This window comes from Magnolia sinica, chromosome 8 (assembly GCF_029962835.1).
Source record: "Magnolia sinica isolate HGM2019 chromosome 8, MsV1, whole genome shotgun sequence".
NCBI classification, from domain to species: Eukaryota; Viridiplantae; Streptophyta; class Magnoliopsida; order Magnoliales; family Magnoliaceae; genus Magnolia; species Magnolia sinica.
The window spans coordinates 42,099,099-42,121,667 of record NC_080580.1 but is presented as its reverse complement, the minus strand read 5'-3'; the positions used below and the strand labels follow the sequence as shown (position 1 = coordinate 42,121,667).

At 43.2% G+C, this 22,569-nt stretch overlaps 1 non-coding gene across 1 annotated transcript; it reads right to left on the bottom strand.

Annotated features, from left to right (window-relative positions):
* Positions 1 to 4,208: 4,208 nt before the first annotated feature.
* On the bottom strand, positions 4,209 to 4,315 carry LOC131254419 (small nucleolar RNA R71). The gene has a single exon (XR_009175534.1). It is a non-coding gene; the product is annotated as a small nucleolar RNA R71 (small nucleolar RNA).
* Between the last annotated feature and the right edge of the window lie 18,254 nt (positions 4,316 to 22,569).

Here is a 22,569-nt window from a genome sequence, read left to right as displayed (position 1 = left end):
GTGTGCGATAACCTCATACGGCTCAACCACCGTAAGCTTCGCTCAAAATCGCGCACGAACTCCAACATATCCCATTCTGCTATCATCCGGAGCCGCAAACTCAATAGCCTTCTTGCGACTCAACGCATACGCCACAAGGTTCGCCTTGCCGGATGGTAGAAACATCGAACTTGAAGTCCTTTAATGTTTCCATCCATCTGCGGCCTCATATTCAAATCACTGCGTGAAAATATACTTAAGGCTCTTGTGGTCGCAAAGAGCTCGAACTCCTCACCATAGAGGTAATGTCTCCAAAGCTTTAATGCGAAGATGAATGCCAATTCCAGGTCGTGCGTAGGGTAATTCTCTTCGTGTTTCCTCAATCGACGCGAAGCATAAGCAATCACCCTATCCTTCCGCATAAGGACACAACCCAGGGCCAACGCGAGAGGCATCGGTATATATAATATACTTAACCCCTTGCTCGCAATACTAGCACAGGGGCGGACGTCAACTTGTCCTTCACTTCCTAAAAGCTAACTCCGCTGCTCACTCCAAGCAAACTTCAAATCTTTCCGTGTCACCTGCGACAACGGTCCGGCAATCTTCGAGAAGTCCTGAATAAAGCGTCGATAATAGCCTGCAAGACCCGAAAACTCCTCACCTCAATAATCGAACCAGGGTGCTTCTAGGCACTGCAGCTACTTTGGCAAGGTCGATGGCTATTCCTTCCTTGGACACCACATGTCCTAGGAACTTGACTTCCTCTTTCCAGAAATCACACTTCTTGAACTGTGCGAAGAGCTGATGCTTCCTAAGAGTATCCAAAACCGCTCTTAAGTGCTACTCGTGCTCTGCCCGGCTCACCGAAAAAATCAAGATGTCATCAATAAAGACAATGACGAATCGAAACAGGAATGGCCGAAACACCCTGTTCATCAGATTCATGAACACGGCCGGTGCGTTCGTCAGACCGAACGACATCACAAGGAACTCATAATGACCGAAGCTGGTCCTAAAAGCGGTCTTCTGCACGTCCCCATCCTGACGCGCAACTGATGATCCTGACCGCAGATCAACCTTCGAAAAGTACCGTGCCCCCTTCAATCGATCAAACAGATCATCAATCCGGGCAAAGGGTACTTATTCTTCACGATTACTTAGTTCAACTGCGATAATCAATACACAATCGCAAGGAACCATCCTTCTTCTTCACAAACAAAACAGGTGCTCTCCAAGAAGACACTGGGCCGAATAAAACCCAATTCCAGCAAACCATCTATCCGCTTCCTCAACTCCTCCATTTCACTCGGAGGCATACGATAGGTGGGTAAAGAAATGAGCGCCGCACTAGGCATAAGATCGATAGCAAAATCAAACTCACGCTGAGGAGGTAATCCAGGAATCGCCTCAAACACATCTTCAAACTCCTGAACTACCGGCGTAATAACCAACGCCGATTCGGCCGAACTCTCCAACAGAGAAGAATAAAAATCAATACGAAGAGGGTAACTGACCTGAACTGGTAAACATCAAGTTTTTGGTAATTACCAGATTTTACGTATATGATAATGCTTAATGGAGTATTTTAATTGTATTTTTGTTACAGGATGAAGTCAGGAGCGTTAATTGAAAATTGATGTTAAAGGCATGGATTTCATGATCCAAAGTCTCGAGCACGGGATGGACTCCAGAGAACCAATAATGAAGATTTTACACGCCCGAGATCTGAGGAAAGCAAGCCAAAGGGGCCCGAAAAGGGTCCATAATGCAAGATCACATGGTTCCCGCTATCCAATCAGTTCGAAACTTCATACATGGGATGAGGGCCGTAAATTAACCGTACATATTAAATTTCAGCCATTGATAATCTCAGGAAGTGGTCTAACGGCCAGATCAGCCCCTTAATTCATTAAGTGGGGTCCGCTGGATATCTGGATATACATCAATTTTGGTCCTGACGGTTTAAAGAAGATGAGCAATAGGATGGACGGATTGGATTTCTCGAAATCATCACAGTGGACCCATATGTATAATGTATGTACATAGTGCACATGTGCACTATCGGAGCACCGAATGCACCTAAGCCATCCAGCAGCTATAGAAGGGGAGTTTTGGACGTGGGAAAGTCATTCAGAACCAGGGGATTCCAGATCTGGAGCAAGGAAGAGAAGAAAGAGAAGAAAGAGAAGAAAGAAGAGAGAGATCGATTGGTTTGGTGTTTAATTTTTATGAATTTTATTTAATATTTTTCATGGATTTTATGGGTCACTAATCTCTCAGCTAGGGCTGAGATGAAGCCCCTAATTTGATTATCTCTTGTATTGGTTGATTTACTTTGAATTTCAATTAATTTGTTTCTTTCTTTAAGTGGGCTTTATGGGTTTAAATTCTATACTTCTCCATCTATGAACTTGACCAAAGTATATATATGGATGTTGTTTGGATGCTTATTATAGGTGCTTGTGTCTGATCAGGAACAGATTTCCTATAGAGGAAGAAACAGGATGCTTTAATGAATTGTACATCCCTTATGCCCGACCAAGGATATGGGATATGTCATTCATGGCATTGCTTAAAGGAATTAGACAGTCTGTATGCCCGATTAAGGACACAGATTGTGCTTTCTCTATTTAAGTGGTATCAATCTAGATCAAGGTGAATCAACAGACAAAACAAGGGTTAGGATAATTAGGGGTGGATTCGAAAGTCCTAGTGCTCTCTCTCTGATTGAATTTTCTTCCCTGTTCTTAATTAATTGTTTTTCATAAAATTGTGCTTAGTAATTCATTCCATTATTTGTTGGATTAGTTAAGGAGAATCATAGATTTGAATTGTGACGACCAGTCCTCGTGGGAACGATCTCGTAATACGTACCGTATCTGCATCTGATTCGTATACTTGCGAGTTTAAAAATCATTTAAATCGTGTTGGTTTAAATAAAACATCAAGTTTTTGGCGCCGTTGCCGGGGACTATTTTTTTCCAATTGGATTTAGGGTTCTCCCTTATCATAATTCATAGTCTTAGTTTTTTTTACTAACTCTAGGTTAAATTTTTTTGAAACTAACCTATTTCCTGTTTTGTAGGGACCTGACATAAACTACTAATTTGGTAATCTCTTTCCAAATTTTCTATTTTTTTTCTAATTTCTATTTTTAGAATTAAGGTTTTATTATTATTATTATTTTTTTAGAAAGTTTCTATTTCTAGGCTATTTTATTTTATTTTTTTTAATTTTTAGAAATTTCCTATTTTCTAATTCTAGATTCTGATTCTTCTTTCAAGTAACTTTCTATTTTCTAGTTTAGATCTTATTATTTTTAGAAGAGTCTTTAGGTTTTATTTTTTTAGAAAGTTTCTCTCTTATTTTCTAATTTCCTATTTTTTAGAAATTTTCCCTTTTTAGAAACTAACTTAGCTTTTATTTCTAAGATTACAAACTTTTTTTTTTTTAGAAATTAACCGTTGCTTAGGATTTTTTTATTTCTAGCATTATTTTAGTAAATTTAATTTATTTTTGTTTTCTTTTGTTTACAGGAATTAAGGAAGGAAGCTGCTAAATAACATTGTCTTCACAAGGAGGAGCTCTCTATTCTTCAGACATCAATCATCTCCTTTCCCGGGTTCTTTCTTCCCATGCTTATTTACATAGTTTTAACTTGTTTTAGAATCTCATAGTTTCTAGGTCTAGTTTTATTTCTCTTAGGTTGCTTCTTAGTTTAGTTTTCTTTCTTACATTGCAATAACATAGTTTATACTAGGACGTAGATCTCTGAATTTAGAACTAGCACCGTTTGATCCTGAGATTGAAAGAACAATTCGTGAAAGATTGAGAAATAATCCTGTTGAAATGGCGAATGAGACTGAAGTTAAAGCTCTCAAAGATTATTCAGCTCCTGTCCAATTTAATGCGCCTTCATGCATAGTGTTGCCAACCACTACGGCAGCACACTTTGAACTTAAACCTGGAGTCATACAATTGTTGCCATCCTTTTATGGATTGGACAAGGAGGACCCATATCATCATGTGAAAGAATTCTTAAACATTTGCTCCACCTTTAAGTTCCAAAACTTCTCGACGATTCGATCCGCCTACGCCTGTTTCCTTTTTCTTTGAAGGATAAGGCGAAAGCATGGTTGAATTCTCTAGAAGTTGGATCTATCACTACATGGGACCAACTGTCTAAGAAGTTCTTAAACAAGTTCTCCCCCGTTCACAAAACCAATGCCCTCCGTAGAGAAATTACTAACTTCACACAAAAAGAGGGCGAGCACTTTCATGAATGTTGGGAAAGATGGAAGGACTTGCTTCTTAAATGTCCTCACCATGGTTTTGAGAAGTGGCAACAAGTTCAATACTTCTATGACGGTCTGACACCACAGAACCGTCGCATGGTTGATGCCACCAGTGGAGGGTCATTCATGACCAAAAGTGATGTCGAAGCGTGGAACTTCTTTGAAACCTTGTGCGAAAATTCCCAGCAATGGGATTATTCAAATAGAGGTGACAGAAGTCTCCAACCACAAAAGAGAGGTGGTATATATGAGATAGGAGTCATACCAGAGCTGAGTGCCAAGCTTGATAACCTGACAAAGAAAGTTGATGCTCTGGTATTAAATAATGGACCACCACAAACAGCTCAAGTCGAGGCATATGCCACATGTTCCAGTCCTGCCCATCCTATGCAGTCTTGTCCATCTGGTGCAGCATTCCCAGAACTTCTCTCTGAACAAGTTCATGCTATGAACACTTTTCAAAAATCTGGGAATGATCCTTACTCGAACACATACAACCCAGGGTGGGCTAGACATCCAAATTTTTCTTGGGCAAAAGGACCACAACAAGGAGGACCATCTGGAAATCCTCCTATGCAACCTTACTCCCAAGTGGGCAATCAACAACCTCAGCAGTTCTCACAGTATCAACAAGTGCCTCCACAATCAAGGAAACCATCTCTTGAGGATACACTCCATCTTTTCATGCAGAGTTCTCTCCAATTCCAAAAAGACACCCAACAAACCTTACTGGCCAACCAGCAAAGCTTACATGCAAATGCACAATCCATTGCCAAGCTGGAAGCACAAATGGGTCAACTAGCTGCCACATTGAGTGAGAGAGAGAAGGGCAAGTTCCCTGGCCAACCTGAGGCTAATCCAAAGGGACAGTATGAGATTGGCTCTAATTCCAACCAAGGGCAATATCATGAACAGGCCAAATCGATCACTACCCTTAGGTCAGGCAAGCAGATTGATAACAGAATAGAGATGCCTGGGGATGAATCAAATTCTAAAACAGAAGATCAAGATGAAGCAGAGAGCCATACCAATGCATCCAAAGTCCAAAAGCTCTCTGACTCTCCAAGAGCCACTAATGTGCCACCTTATGTGCCCAAAGCACCCTTTCCTCAACGTCTGGCACCAATAAAGAAAAGAAATAACTTTGATGAAATCTTGGATGTGTTTCAAAAAGTGCAAGTCAACATCCCGTTGCTTGACGCTATCAAGCAAGTCCCTGCTTACGCTAAGTTTCTTAAAGATTTATGCACTCAAAAGCGTAAGCAGAATGTTCATAAGAAAGTCTTCCTTGCAGAGCAGCTCAGCTCCATGATTCAACATAACACCCCTCCTAAATTTAGGGATCCAGGAGCTCCCACCATTTCTTACGGCATAGGAGATCATAAGATCGGGAAGGCATTACTTGATTTAGGGGCGAGTATCAATTTGTTACCATATTCGGTTTATGAGCAGCTAGGACTTGGTGAGTTGAAACCGACTAAGGTAACATTACAACTAGCCGATAGATCTGTCAAGGTGCCCTGGGGTATTATTGAAGATGTGTTAATCCAGGTTGATAAATTTTATTTTCCAGTGGATTTCATAGTTATAGATACTCAGCCTGTCCAGAATCTTCATGGTCAGATCCCAGTCATTTTGGGTCGTCCATTTTTGGCCACATCTAATGCTATTATCAATTGCAGGAATGGAGTTATGAAATTGTCCTTTGGTAACATGGTAACATGAATATTAAACTCAATGTTTTTAATGCAGGACAACAATCCTCAGATTTGGATGACATATTTGAAGTGGACATGATCGAGAGCCTTGTGCCGGACTCCTTCCGTACATCTTTTGAAGATCCTCTTGAGACTTGCTTAGCACAATCGGGCATGGATTTTGACATTGATAGTCCCATCCATGAAGTCAATGCATTGCTCGACTCTACTCCTATATTGGAGACTGAAAAATGGAGAGCGAAAGTGGAACCTCTCCATCCCTCTGAGACTCTTCTTGACAGCATAGCTTCCGACTCTGAGAAGACAAAGGCGAGTAGGCTGCTTAATGTTCTTAGAGCATATAAGGCAGCAATTGAACGGAAGATAGTGGAAATACAGGGAGTATGCCCCACGATATGTATGAATCATGTTGTGGAAATGTCGCATAACATGCAAAGGAAGCGTGATCCTAACATAGAAGAAGTCGTTCGAGCAGAAGTCCTTAAATTATTTGACGACAGTGTCAGTTGCCTTATTTCAGATAGCACAGTTCATGGGAACTCACATCACTTGTCTGGGATCGGTTAATGAAAGTGTTGAGGTAATTTCTTTGGCGGACCCCGGTTATAAAGATTATTTCATTCATGGTCCGTTCTTGTCTGGCTGAAGACGTTAAACTTAGCGCTCATGGGAGGCAACCCAGCCTTTTGCTTTATTGTATTGCTTTTTATTTCATTCATTTTCATTTTTCTGAGTTAGTTACTTCAATGTTTGTGGGTAACATTACTGCAAACCCTCACGAGACTACAACTCGTCCACTAGGGGTAACCTAGGGGTTTAAAGGCTTGTTGCATGCGCTAAATGCAATCGAGAGCACCTGCGAAAGTGGTATAGGTAGGATCTTCTTTTCTTTTTGTTATTTTCGCTTCTGTTAATTTCTCTCTTGCCCTAACTTGCTCTTACATTGATAATTTTGGGAAGCCTCTTGATTCTCCGTCCAGGTACTATCTTTCCCTCATTTCTCTTTTATTATTCGTTGTCCCATGTGCATCGTATGATTATTTCTTTTACATTGAGGACAATGTAGATTTTAGGTTGGGGGTGGGAGATTAGGTAACCTAATCAGTATTTTCTTGGTCTTGAGCAAAATTTGTGAAAATTTTAAATTTTTTCTGAATTTCTATTGAATTCAAAGTGATTTTGAAGGATAGTTGTGATTTTACCATTATAAGCTACATGATGTTGGTAACTAATGACTCTTGGATTCGGCCATCTGCTTGATTTCACAGTCCATTTTGATTTGTTAATCCATGATTAGACGTTGTGAACATTGATTGAGTCATGATTTCACATATCACATCTCGCTTACACATTAAGCTTTCGGTTCGATAACTGAATGATTAACTTGGTAAAAAGAAGAATTAAAAGGCTAAGTCACATAATCTTCACCATAGGTTTGCTCCCTATAGGTATAGATTTGATTCTCCATAGTTGACTTATAAAAAATGAGGCGACGAGTTTTCGCCATAGGTTTGCTCCCTATAGGTAAGAATTTGATTCCCCTCATTTACGTTACTGCTCATAAAGAAAATCAAAGGTTGGTAAAATTAAAAATAAATCTGTGAGATAAGTGTTGGTTTCAAGCTTGGTTGTCACGAATTACCAATGATATCATGAGGTTGACAATTGGATCTCTTAATGTTTGTAAGTCGAGATTACACTTTACATTCATGGAGCTCGATGTTCAGAAATGTTCTAATTAATGGATTAATATGTTGAACTTGATTATGAAGTTTACTGTGAGCTTGATTTCAGGAGAAAATTCTACTTACCATTCATGAATCTTAGAATTTTCACATCTCAGCTATCTGTTCACAAGTTACTTGAGTTACAGGAATCATCTTTTATTTCTAAAGTTATTTTTCGCATACTTTGCTCGGGACTAGCAAAATGCTGGTTGGGGGTTGTGATCAGGGTCAAATATTGCATATCAGACCCCAGTAATTACCAGATTTTACGTATATGATAATGCTTAATGGAGTATTTTAATTGTATTTTTGTTACAGGATGAAGTCAGGAGCGTTAATTGAAAATTGATGTTAAAGGCATGGATTTCATGATCCAAAGTCTCCAGAGCACGGGATGGACTCCAGAGAACCAATAATGAAGATTTTACACGCCTGAGATCTGAGGAAAGCAAGCCAAAGGGGCCCGAAAAGGGTCCAGAATGCAAGATCACATGGTTCCCGCTATCCAATCAGTTCGAAACTTCATACATGGGATGAGGGCCGTAAATTAACCGTACATATTAAATTTCAGCCATTGATAATCTCGGGAAGTGGTCTAACGGCCAGATCAGCCCCTTAATTCATTAAGTGGGGTCCGCTGGATATCTGGATATACATCAATTTTGGTCCTGACGGTTTAAAGAAGATGAGCAATAGGATGGACGGATTGGATTTCTCGAAATCATCACAGTGGACCCATATGTATAATGTATGTACATAGTGCACATGTGCACTATCGGAGCACCGAATGCACCTAAGTCGGTCAGCAGCGCTGACCCGACTTTCCTTTTCAAAAACGGAAAATTCCGTTTCCAGCGCGCGTAACGGACGGAAGTCCGTTTTTACGGACCGCTGTGGGCCCCACCGGTAGCACGTACGGTTGATCCAAGCCGTCCATCGTGTAGAGGGCTTTGACAACTACAAAACCATGTTTTCATCTTGTGCCCATGCGTGCACACGTGCGTGATACAGAGGCCACAAACAGGCCGTCTTGTGACGTTCAAAACTGATTTTGTTCTGATTTCTTCTCTGGGCTGCGTCCACGCAAATTCAAAACCATCCATATTTGAACGAAATCTCGTCCTCTATCCAATGGACGGGGTGGATTTCCCCGAAAATGCTTATGTGGGGCCCACCGAGCATCACAGCGCCGGACGTGCGAAGGCTTACGCACGTCCGCGAAGAGCTGACTTCCGGGCGGTTGTGGCCCACCATCTTTGATCAGATGGAAGATCTGATCCGTCCATCGTGTAGAGGGCGTCGAGAGCTTCAAAACCATGTTGATATTCCTCGCCCATGCGTACACACGTGTGCGGTGCAGAGGCCAAAAGTAGACTGCCCCGGGACGTTCAAAACTGATCTTTTTGTATTTTCTTCTCTGGGCCGCACTAATGGACCTTCAAAACCACCTATTCTTGACTGAAATTTCGTCCTGAATCCAATGGACGGGGTAGATTTTCCAGAAAATGCCTCTGTGGGGCCCACCGATCACGGCTGCGAAAAATTGCACTTCGAGTCCTTCTACGACTCTGCCACCGACCTCAGCCATCCAGCAGCTATAAAAGGGGAGTTTTGGACGTGGGAAAGGCATTCAGAACCATTCAGAACCATTCAGAACCAGGGGATTCCAGATCTGGAGCAAGGAAGAGAAGAAAGAGAAGAAAGAGAAGAAAGAAGAGAGAGATCGATTGGTTTGGTGTTTAATTTTTATGAATTTTATTTAATATTTTTCATGGATTTTATGGGTCACTAATCTCTCAGCTAGGGCTGAGATGAAGCCCCTAATTTGATTAACTCTTGTATTGGTTGATTTACTTTGAATTTCAATTAATTTGTTTCTTTCTTTAAGTGGGCTTTATGGGTTTAAATTCTATACTTCTCCATCTATGAACTTGACCAAAGTATATATATGGATGTTGTTTGGATGCTTATTATAGGTGCTTGTGTCTGATCAGGAACAGGTTTCCTATAGAGGAAGAAACAGGATGCTTTAATGAATTGTACATCCCTTATGCCCGACCAAGGATATGGGATATGTCATTCATGGCATTGCTTAAAGGAATTAGACAGTCTGTATGCCCGATTAAGGACACAGATTGTGCTTTCTCTATTTAAGTGGTATCAATCTAGATCAAGGTGAATCAACAGACAAAACAAGGGTTAGGATAATTAGGGGTGGATTCGAAAGTCCTAGTGCTCTCTCTCTGATTGAATTTTCTTCCCTGTTCTTAATTAATTGTTTTTCATAAAATTGTGCTTAGTAATTCATTCCATTATTTGTTGGATTAGTTAAGGAGAATCATAGATTTGAATTGTGACGACCAGTCCTCGTGGGAACGATCTCGTAATACGTACCGTATCTGCATCTGATTCGTATACTTGCGAGTTTAAAAATCATTTAAATCGTGTTGGTTTAAATAAAACATCACTTAGCTAAGGCTAAGAGGTAACAGTCTCGCCCTCAGGTCCATGGATCGTCACTGATCTAGCTTCACAATCAATCTCAGCTCGCATCCTCGTGAGCTAATCCATACCCATAATAACATCGTAGTGATAAAGCGGTGCGACTAGCAAATCAATACGGATCGATCCACTTCCCAGATCGACCAAACAATCTATACAACGCTTGCTCAAAGCAGAAGACATCCCCGTAGCGGTAGTAAGCGTCACTCCTTGCATAGGAACAGATCTCAAACCCAAACGCTTAACTGCCCCATAAGAAATAAGAGAAGTAGTGGACCCTGTATCCACTAACACAGAAACGGGAATACCTTCAATGTGCGCTGTCACCTCAAAGGACCTCGGCACCAAGTCAGACATAGGCGCTTCAGCAGAAAGCACAAGAACACGAGCCTGCTGCTGACGATTCGGCGGAGGAACCATGAGCCGCTGAGGTGGCCTGAAACCAGGAACTGTAGGTCTGAAGGAAGGATGAGCTGGCGCTGATCGAAGAGGAGGAGGAGAAATAACCTGAGGCATCGGACGGCTAACCCTCTGCGGTGGAGTAAAACTACCTGCTCGCATACGGGAGAAGCAGAAACGGTCCAAGTGCCCCACCTTCCCACAATAAGAACATCTAAGATCAGCTCTCATCTGCTGAGCGGGCGGCGCTGAACGCCTCGGAGGAGAATCAACTCCCGGCCTCTTGCCGATGAAAGGTGCACCCTGGAAATCCGGTCGCGGCCTAGGAACCATCGGTGCTCACATGCGGGACGCTCTATCTCCGTCCTGCTCTGCTCGCAAGGACATGCTCACCAGCTCCGCATAAGAAGAAATGCTAGCACAGCAAATCTTCGATCGGATCTCAGGTCTCAGTCCCTCAGAGAAACGCCGCATCCTCATCGGCTAATCACCCAGGATCAAAGGAACATACCGCCCCAACTCAGTAAACCGGTTCTCATACTCCGTAACCGACAACCCTCCCTGGCGGAGGTGAAGGAACTCACTCTCCTTCTCATGTCAGTACATCACTGAAAAATACTTCTCGTGGAAGCGCGCCTCAAACGCCTTCCACGACCAAACAAAGTCCTCCTCGACAGTGCGAAGCACACTGTCCCACCACAAACTGGCCTCCTTCTCAAACATGAAGGTGAAAAACTCAACCTGCTCGACCTCAGAGCAGTGCAGCGGTCTCAGCATCTTAGAGATGCGGTCTATCCAATACTCGGCCTCCTCAGGTCTATGAGAACCTGCAAAAGTAGGAGGTCGCAAGTGCTGGAATCGCTCGAATGTGCCGCTGGCACTGACGCTCCCAGATGGAGGCATAGGTGAAACAGGTGGAGTCGCCCCCACTGACTGAGCAAAGATGCCAGCCATGGAAGAGAGGAACTCCTGCTGCTGCTGGTGCTGCTGCTGCTGAATCTGCTGCTGCTGCATCAACAGCATCATCTGCTCAAACCTATCAACAGGCGAAGCAGACGAAGGTGCACGGCTCGGCTCAGGAACCGAGGGTGTGACTGGAGGAACCATCTGTGTCGATCCAACACCGGCACGAGATGGACCCGCCTGAGGATCCGACTAGCTATCGCTCAAGGGAGGAACCCCAGCAAGCGACTCAATCAGAGAGAGACGGGCCGAAGTCTTCGAACCCTTAGGAGGCATCCCTACATTTAACAGAGGATGCAACCTGTTAGATTCTAAGTCACATAATCCATCTACACAACAACACAGCACAACTCCAAAGGCAAACAACATGCATTCCATTAATCAAAATCGTCACAATGCAAGTAGTGCAGCAATACATGAATCACGACTAGGAAAGCATGAAAACAACAACATCTAACACTTCAAACAACCAGAACAACTACTACAACCACAAACAACTACCACAACTACAACACTACAACACTCCAATTACAAGCCAACAACAGCTACACACAGAAAGAAGACCACAAATAAAGCAAAAACGGCCACGACGACATCTACTCGTCGGAATCAGGAGATGGAGGCGGAGCACCCTTATCCTGCAAGCAACACAGGATAGACTTCAAAGTCCGAGACATCTTCCTAAGCTTATGCTTAACAAAGCCTCGAAGATCAACCATATCCTGGCGTAAAGCAGCTTGCCCTTCTTCAAGCCGTGTAAGACGGGCATCTCTGGCAGTCTGCTCTGCGCCCTGCTCTGGCACCACAGGAGGAGAGCTATCACTCGAATCCTGTGCCTCAATCTCTTCCTCGTCTTGCTCTGCTTCTTCCTCAGACTCCGCACCACCTTCAGCATAACTCTCTTCATCACCGCTCTCAGACTCAGCCTCACCCTCTGAGGTAAGCCGACCAGAACCAACCTCCATCAGCTTAAGAGTCCTCAAATTGATATAACGAACAGGAACCGGCTTCTCAGCTCCAAGCCTATAGCCAAACTCATGTGCAATCCTACAAATGAGGCGGCCAAAGGGAAGCGACTCGGTCCTTCTACTCGAACGAGCGATGAGAATAATCTAGCGCAGGACGTACGTCGGCACACACAACTTCGCTTCCTGCCCCACCTGATATAGGGAATCCACCATCAGGCGCGTACACTCGTTGCGGTTGCTCCACCTTGAATATACATTGAACGTAAAGATGTGGTGAAGCAAACAGAAGTCGTCCGTCATGAAAGAAGCCAGAAGACTCCTATTCGGCTGCCATTCAACCAGACGACCACACAAGGATCGGGTGCGATGATCCCTCTCGCGCACACTGTCCACATTCTTCTCGCTGGCATGCACTTCCCCAAGTGGCACCTTCAGGAGGCAGGATATCAAAGCAACATCGACGATACCTACACGACCGCTACCACAGGGAATCTTGAACTGCAGAGGCTCCAGCGAAGGCTCCAGAATGTTGGTATAAAAGGCCCGAATAGTGTTAGCATTCGCGCGATACTCGCCTTCGAACAAGGGACCTCAACCAGCCCCTTCTAGGCGCTCCAACAAGAAAAACTCACCAAAGAGCCGCGGATCAACATGAGCCTCAAAAAGGACTCTACGGCCTTCATAGACTCCATGCGACAACTCCGCCAATAAAGTCCTACTAACGGGAGCTCGAGGCTCGAGGTCTCGCTTCGTCTGGAATTCACACGTGGCGGACGTGCTAGCGGGGGCACCTCTCGGCCTCCGTGCACAGGTTGGGCGGCTCTGCCCGGCTTCATCCACGGGCGCTCTCTTCTTCCCCATCAAGGAAAGAAGGGAAGAAATGGAAAAGATGGCCGTCACAATCTCAAAGAGGGCCATAAGAAATGAGAGAAAGAGAGAAATAGGAAGATGGTGAAGCTTCCACACAACTATTAGCCAAATAGGGAATGCAAGGGCTCAAATGAGAAAGAAAGAAGGAGAAATCAGCAATGGGAAGGAAGATTTGAAGATGGGGTGATGGGTTTGCACGAAAAATGGAGGAAGATGAAGATTTGGGAGAGATTTGAGAGGATTTGGAGAGGTTTTTGAAGAAAGGGAGAGCTTGGGAGTGGGTTTTGTGAAGGAAGTAGGTAAAAGAAAAAGATAAAAAGGGAAAACCGTGGAGAGGTGGGCCACATTAGGCCTAGGAACGATCGGCCCGCGTCGGCCCTGCCCGCCAAGCCCGCTGACCGGCGATCCCTCGCCGAACCGGCAATGGCATCGCCGGTCTCTGGACATATCGGTGATGCCTCGCTGTTTTGGCGAGGCCCTCCTGGTCCCCTATGCTCAGAAAAGTGTGGGTCCCCCCCTGGGCCCCACTAGAAATGCCCCGATCGGCCCCTTGCATAGTTTGACGCCTATCGGGTCATTCTGGCAGAAATCTGATTCAAATAGCGATTTCTGGAAGGTTTAAAGAAGAAAAAGGGAGGATAGACCGTCTAAAATCATTAATAGAGGGTCTAGGAAAGGTTTCGGGTCGCTGTGTGTGATCAGGTAGGAGTACAGACTCGATCTCGGCGAGGGTTTTCAAGAAACTTTCGCCGATAGGAACTACGGAGCACAAACACAAAAGCGATGATAGACCCACACCCAAATACACTAAAGTGACGACAACGTGCAGTGTGTGACTATAACCTAGGTCCGGTTTAATCCAGATCATGCTCTGATACCAACTTGTAACGCCCTGAAATTCGGGGGTCGAGCATAACTCAGCTCCCGAGTTCCAAAACATCACTTATGCAACATATTTAATGATGGATAAATGTTGACTGTATTAATGCATAAAACATGGGATAGATTAAGCCAAAACACAGATATGATTCAGGGATAAGTGAATAAAGCAAGCGGAAGACTTATAGAAAAATATGTGTACAAGTGTAAATCCCTGAAGTACATATACGAGCCAGATCGTATGAAAGTGTTATTTAACAAAATTATAAGTATCAAGTTACATCATTTCAGTTCTCAAAAATAATTCCAGAGATCCCGCGCATCAGACCAAGGCTCGTTAGAACCCGTCTGACAACTGCATATAGGAGAAGGCAGCCTCGTCATCATCCAGCTCCTGCTCTGCCTCAGAAGTCGCATCCACATCTGCAACATCAGAGCCTAAGACAGAGTCTGGTGGGTGTTTAACACCGCCCCAGAAACGTGGGAGTGAGTGATCAACTCAGTGGAACAATAAGGCACTGGTTAACATGTTATTAGTTCAATCAAACAGTAATGATAAAGCAAAACAATTAAATAAATCCTAAGTACTCTTGTTAATGCAAGGATGTATGCAATATGATGCGTGCCCTCACGCGTACACCCTCAGCGTCTTCATCTTACGTTACGCATGACATCGCCTCAAAGTGCGCCACATCTACAAAGCACATGCAAATGCGGTGCATGGATATGATTACCAAGTTGTTATTAGTCCATTTCACACAGCAGGATTGGGAAGCTAAGATACCTTCCTCATATCACCATCCAAACAGTGATCCATACTAGGGTCGTCAATCCTAGACATCTCATACGATCATATAGTTGAGGTCGTAGCAAAGGGCTCGTCACCAATCAATGCACGCCTTTCATGCCTTTACTACCACAATTTGGCTCGTCACCTCCTTGCGGTATCCAGGTATGCTCGAGGTCACTACAAAGGGCTCGTCACCAATCAATGTAGGCCGACAGCACGAATATAGTGTCCCATACCACCATAATCGGCTCACGAGTTTAGTTGCTCACTGGTCACTATGGGGAGGCTCGTCACCCCAGCGTAGGCCGACAGCTCGACCACGGTGTCCCATACCACCATGTTCGGCTCATGAGTCTTGGCGGATCGAGTACCATAATTAATAGGATTTCACTGGTAAGTCCGGTACCCTAGATTCAAACAGTAGCGTCCAATACATGGTGAACATACATCGGACGATCGGGTTACTTGACGAACTCGACTAGCACGAGCGCACGTTGAATTGAACGACATAGAGTGCGCAAACACTCCGCGTGGCCAAACCACTGCCGCCAACTCTAATACGGCTCGGGTTCGTCTAATACGTCCTACATGGCGAAAGCAATCTCAACCATGAATATAGAGTCGATTACCGATTTTCTGGACTAATGCATAGTCCCAAACATCTTACACTACTACAGATATTCATATGGAATGTAAAACAATAATGGAACAACAATTCCAATCATGGTACATACGCATCTGAAGAATATCAACTTAACATAAATGTAAGCATAGGTAATGCTTGAATTTAAATAACTTGGAATGTAACTGCATAAAGGAAATCATGCGCATCAATAGGAGTATTGAGAATCATTTCTCAACGCCCACAATAAGTGTAATAAGTTACACTTTAGATCATTCATGCATTTCTAAAAACACTTAGCATACATGGAACAACATTCATGACGTATGTTGAAATACATGCATTTAGACAATACCTTTTACCAAGGAGTTGTCATACATGCATCTAGCATACATACATGACAAATAATCATGGCAAACACAAGTGCATATTTTGTACGTATATGGTACTTTATAAATACACATAGAATACACAAATCTCAATATAGCACATGCATATCAGGAAAGTAATGTAAACGCAACATTTGGCATGCAGAATCTCATCCATAACAAGAATAAATCACTAACTGGCGTTAAAAGCCTTAAAAACCATAACCTATACACTTAAAGTTCGCACCTTAAGCAAAGAAAGAACCACCGAACTGATTTAGACGAGTTGTCTTCGTCAACGGCGATAGGATACCCTAAAACAAGGATAGAAATAAGATACAACAACATCAAGACTAATCTAAGCTCTAACACAGGTTAGGGTTAGGTTAACTTACCCCAAAAGAACTCAGAATCGTCAGAAGAACGATTCAAAGTGAAGGTTCAAAGATGAAGAAAAACAAGGAAGAATCCAAGATGATTCACCAACTTATCTCTCTCACTTCCTCTCTCTTTTCCACTCTCTTTCCAAGCTAGGGTTAGAGAAAATTCGTATGGAAAAGAGGGCTAGGGTTTAAGGACTATAAATAGGCCTATTCTTGATGAAAATAACCCCAGGGTCAAGGTATACTTAGGTTATAACCAAAGTAAGCCTTTCTCGATCCAACGAAGCACTTCTGGTGGACCTATAATCACGAAAGGTCGGACTTAAGCTCCTTGACCATGGATCTAAGTCAAGCTGAGTTTTTATACCGACCGGTTCTTCAGATCAGTCGTGGCGGACCACACTCAATTCAACGGTCACGGGATCTCGATTAGGTCCACAAGCATTAGGATATGCCTGGGCCACCTATCCTGATCAGAGGGTGAAATTGGGTCAGAATCCAACGGTCAGATAGCTTAAAATCGTCGCGCAAGCGACACGACTCAGATTTCATAAAAAGCTTATTAAATTCCAACCGTTCTCACACTCTTCACTCCGAGCTCAAGCAAATCGACCCAGAACGTCACATGGACTTGATTTTTGAGGGGATAGTCAAGCCCAACTCGGTGACCGCAACAGCCTAAGATCATCGCCATCGGACTTTCGACGCGCGGTCCAGGTCCGATCCAGATCTTCCAAAAATTCCCCAGAACAACTGGATTTAGCGATGGATCCCAGGTTTCAGAGTAACGTAGCGCTCACTAATCTACACGTTTAGAGCCATGCAGATACAATTTAAAGTGATTGATGCGAATTTCACAAGCAATCGAGTAAAGCGCTAATTACCCCAAAAACAACTACTTAAGGAAAGATTAGCACAAAAAAATTCCAAGGCCGTTACAGATAATGAGAAACCTTCTTGGGGTCCACTGTGATGTTTATTTGTCATTCAACATGTTCACAAGGACACACTAACTTGGATGAAGGGAAAACACAAATATAAGCTTAATCCAAAAATACTATAGCTTCTAAGAAATTTTGGATAATAGGCATTCAGCGCACAATATTTGTGCGTGGTCATCACATCGGAGCATTGTGTACAAGGTATTTAATCTTGGAGTTGAAGCATTAGCACCACATCGACATCATGGTCGGGGGAGAAACTAAGGAGCAGATTTAAGTACGGGTGAGATTTAAAGAAATGACTCAAGAACAATGTATCAACTATGTTCAAATTGACAAGTGTCATTGAGTGAGTTCATACTCTCTTTTCTAGTGTACAATTGAGGGTAAAAGTTTGTAACCTAAACTCGAATAGGTTTTTGTGTAAGTCATAGGCTCTTGTGTAGGGTCGAATTCACCAGACACGGGTGCATATGTGTTAGTCTCTATGTGAGCCTTCACCAGGAATAAACGTATGTCCTTGGATTAGGACCTAGGTTGTTGGTTGGCCTATAGAAAACTTGTTAAAGTCTCTTGTGGGATCCTCCGATGGGTGTGTACATTAGTAAGTTCTTGTATAGGATCAAGGTTTGTAGAAAGTCTATAGAAAACCATGTAGAGTCTCTTGTAGGAGTCAGTCCTTATGTAGGATTGTAAAGGTTAGAGGTGAACCTGGTTTAAAACCTTCGATAGTGAAATCCAATACACTCATGGGTTGAGTGTGTCCGCTAGGAGTAAAGTAGAGAAACTAAATCACTATACATGCTTGTGTTTGGGATTGTATTTGAGTACTTATTTAATTATTTTTAGGTGTTGAATATTTAATTATATGTATGCATGACTAGATGAATGCTAGGAGTTAATATGTAGCACATCTCACACACACATGTACACTATCACGTTTATAAACTAGTTACCTGAATGACATTTCATTTGTAGTTTATGTTATTGAACCCTATTGGCTTGGAAGTTGTTCACTTGTACCCCAAGTGCAAGGTTGCAAAGTAGTAATAACTCGGTGAGATCGAGGTCGAACCCATAGAGACTGAATATGGATGATTTTATGAGTTACCTTAGATATAGAATCAATAACTTAACTGAAAACTGTAATTGGAAGATGTGGTTGTGAATTGAAATATCAATATAATAGAAAAACTAGAGCATCAAGGATCCACTTGTAACAATCTTAATGCATCATTATTTGATCTAATCAATACTTGATGTATATGTGGCCCATATGATGCAGCCCATTGTGATGTGTATTAGGCCCATGTCATGCAGCCCATCGTGATGTGTATTAGGCCCAGGTATGTGGCCCGTGGTGATGCATTTGTGGGTCAGGCGATGGAGCCCATTGTGATGTATTTCCGGCCCATATGGTAAGGCCCATTGTGATGTATTTTTGGCCCATTGGTAAAGCCCATTTTGATGTATTTTCGGCCCATATGGTAAGGCCCATTGTGATGTATTTTCGGCCCATTAGTAAAGCCCATTGTGATGTATTTCCGACCTATATGGTAAGGCCCATTGAGATGTATTTTCGGCCCATTTGGTAAGGCCCATTGAGATGTATTTCCGGCCCATGTGAAGGGCCCACTTGTTGTGTATATGAGGCCCATGAGTGAGGCCCAGTGCGATGTACGTGTGGTCCATATGTGAGGCCCGACATGATGTATGTATGGCCCATAGGATGCTGCCCACTTGATGTATATGAGGCCCATTGGTGCGGCCCGTTGATACGGCCCACTTGATGTTTATGAGGCCCATTGGTGCGGCCCGTTAATGCGGCCCACTTGATGTATATGTAGCCCATATGATGCGGCCCACTTGATGTATATGTGGCCCATATGATGCGGCCCATTGTGATGTGTATTGTCATGCAGCCCATCATGATGTGTATCAGGCCCAGGTATGTGGCCCGTGGTGATGCATTTGTGGGTCAGGCGATGGAGCCCATTGTGATGTATTTCTGGCCTATATGGTAAGGCCCATTATAATGTATTTTCGGCCCATTGGTAAAGCCCATTTTGATGTATTTCTGGCCCATATGGTAAGGCCCATTGTGATGTATTTTCAACCCATTGGTAAAGCCCATTGTGATGTATTTTCGGCCTATATGGTAAGGCCCATTGAGATGTATTTTCGGCCCATTTGGTAAGGCCCATTGAGATGTATTTCCAGCCCATGTGCAGGGCTCACTTATTGTGTATATGAGGCCCATCAGTGAGGCCCAGTGTGATGTATGTGTGGTCCATGAGCGAGGCCCAATGTGATGCATATGTAGCCCATAAGTGAGGCCCATCATGATGTGTATTAGGCTCTTGAAAGAGGCCCATAGTGATGTGTATTAGGTCCTTGTGTAAGGCCATGGGCCCGTGATACGTTTGGCTCTATGTGGGCCACTCCTTGGAGGCAATGATGGTTAAATGTCCAAAATGATGGGCGATGATGGTTAAATGTCCACATTGTGATCTTCCCTTATGCCCTTGTTTAGGCCGATTTCGATTCTCGAGACCGAATCCGATTGTCGAGGCTGATTCCAATTGTCGAGGCCGATTCTAATTATCGAGGTTGATTCCAATTATCGAGGCCGATTCCAATTGGCAAGACCGATTGTCGAGGCCGATTCCGATTGTCGAGGCTGATTCCGATTGTCAAGGCTAATTCCAATTATCAAGGCTAATTCTGATTTCGATTATTGAGACCGATTGTCGAGGCTGATTCCAATTGTCAAGGTCGATTCTGATTGTCGAGGCCGATTCTGATTATCGAGACCGATTGTCGAGGCCGATTTCGATTATCGAGGCCAATTTTGATTGTCGAGGCTAATTCTGATTGTCAAGGCAAATTGTTGAGGCCGATTCTAATTGTTGAGGCCGATGCTGATTATTGAGGCCGATGCTGATTGTCGAGGCCGATGCTGATTATCGAGGCCGATTGTCGAGGCCGATTATCGATGCCTGTTATCGGTGCCAATTGTCAATACTGATTATGAGTATGTGACATCATAGCATTATGATACATGCCCATATGCTCATCTGCATGTTTGCTATGAGATGTGGTTGACCATTGCTTATGTCATTGGGCAGGTTATTATGAGACTCCGTGATAGGTGGAGATTATCTCACATGAGCGCACAATATGCGCAGGATTGATGCATGACTGGATTGTATGACTCATACATCTTGCATTGTGTATTGTGATTACTGTACGTCCTAACGACATCAGGATCGTAGCCTACACAGGCATGTCGTGGATGGCCAGATGGGGTACCGAAAATCTATTACTAGCATCGGGGCATCATAGATGTCCCTGGGTGAAAATTCCTAAACCTCCGTGGCCAGGAGAAGCCCCAACATCGAGACTGAGTGGATACATGAGTGTCCTAGTACCGAATACCAGTGGGTCGCGTCTCCCACTATATCATGGTCGGTTGGGAGGGGGTGTAGCCTTACCAGCCCAAGGGTAGGGGGCATAGCTAGGCTGAGTTTGACCAGCTCATAAATGGGTCCGCTATCGACATGCCGGGTAGATATTGGCTAACCACTAGCCAGGCAAATAATGAGGTCTCTTCCACTTGCATAGTTGCGCGTCCAGTGGGTGGCAATTGCATGTAGAGTGTACTAGACCCTAGTGATGATCCCAAAGATGTACGGTACTGATATTTGTACTTATTGAGCAGGAGTTGCATACTCAGCATTTTACTCATTCATTCATTCATTCATTATCCACTCAGGCTGGTGGCGCGTAACTAATTAATATGTGTACCTTCTCAATGGTCAAGATTTTGATTAGGGCGCGCGACCAACCTGAGGTCAGGAGTTTACCACAATGAGTCTAACTATCTAAATTAGGTATGGGACTGGTTTGAATAGAAGTCCCTTGGGATGGACCCCATAGCCTACGATACTATGTACTATTATCCCGACTTCACACTCCTACATGGTCATTCGCACCGCATATTGCATTGCATCCTCGGCATCAGATATTTGGCTTATTATGTCTCCGTATTACATAGCTGATCTACATTGCTTCTTCAGTATATGATATTGGCTTATTATATTTTTGCATCGCATGACCTGGATAAGGCTAATGGTATTTATGAACTTGTCAGTATGTTTCTGCATTACTCTGATATTGTAGATTTATGGATTGACAGTATTTCCGCTTAGTCTGATATCTATATGGTTGACATATGCATTGCACACACTTACACCACCCTCTAAGCTTTCTATAAGCTTATGCACGATAGATGCGTGCAGGTGGCATTAGGTCGTAGCAGCGTTGAGCTTGGAGCGTGCAGCGGTCTTCTGGAGCATTGATTTTCAATATATGTATTTCCTTTGTGATAATGTGATAATGATGTTGCCTTTGTGTTTTGGGTAAACTTGTGGTTATGCTTCTTACGAGATAAATGTACGTTGGAAAAAATTCCTCTTTGTAAGATCCCAGGATCAGAATCTGGCATATAGGCACTGAGAGCCGAGAATGGGGTACTACGGAGGCTGTCAGCACTGGATTTGACTATCGAGAATTTTGTGAGACCTGTTTCCAAGTTTGGGGTGTGACATATTTTATCTAAGCATGTTTAAATGGAACTTCTAAAACTAAGAGATGATCAAATAAGAGTGGACCCCCACCATAGAAAAAAAAATGGAGAGAGTGATGCCCACCATTAAAAACTTCTAAGGGTCACAAAACTTTTCGATCAAGCCGATATTCATGTTTCTCCTTATTTCATGTCTATGTTAACTTATGTTATGTAACGCCCTGAAATTTGGGGGTCGAGCATAACTCAGCTCCCGAGTTCCAAAACATCATTTATGCAACATATTTAATGATGGATGTATGTTGACTGTATTAGTGCATAAAACATGGAATAGATTAAGCCAAAACACAGATATGATTCAGGGATAAGTGAATAAAGCAAGCGGAAGACTTATAGAAAAATATGTGTACAAGTGTAAATCCCTGAAGTACATATACAAGCCAGGTCGTATGAAAGTGTTATTTAACAAAATTATAAGTATCAAGTTACATCATTTAAATTCTTAAAAATAATCCCAGCATCCCGCGCATCAGACCAAGGCTCGCTAGAACCCGTCTGAAAACTGCATATAAGA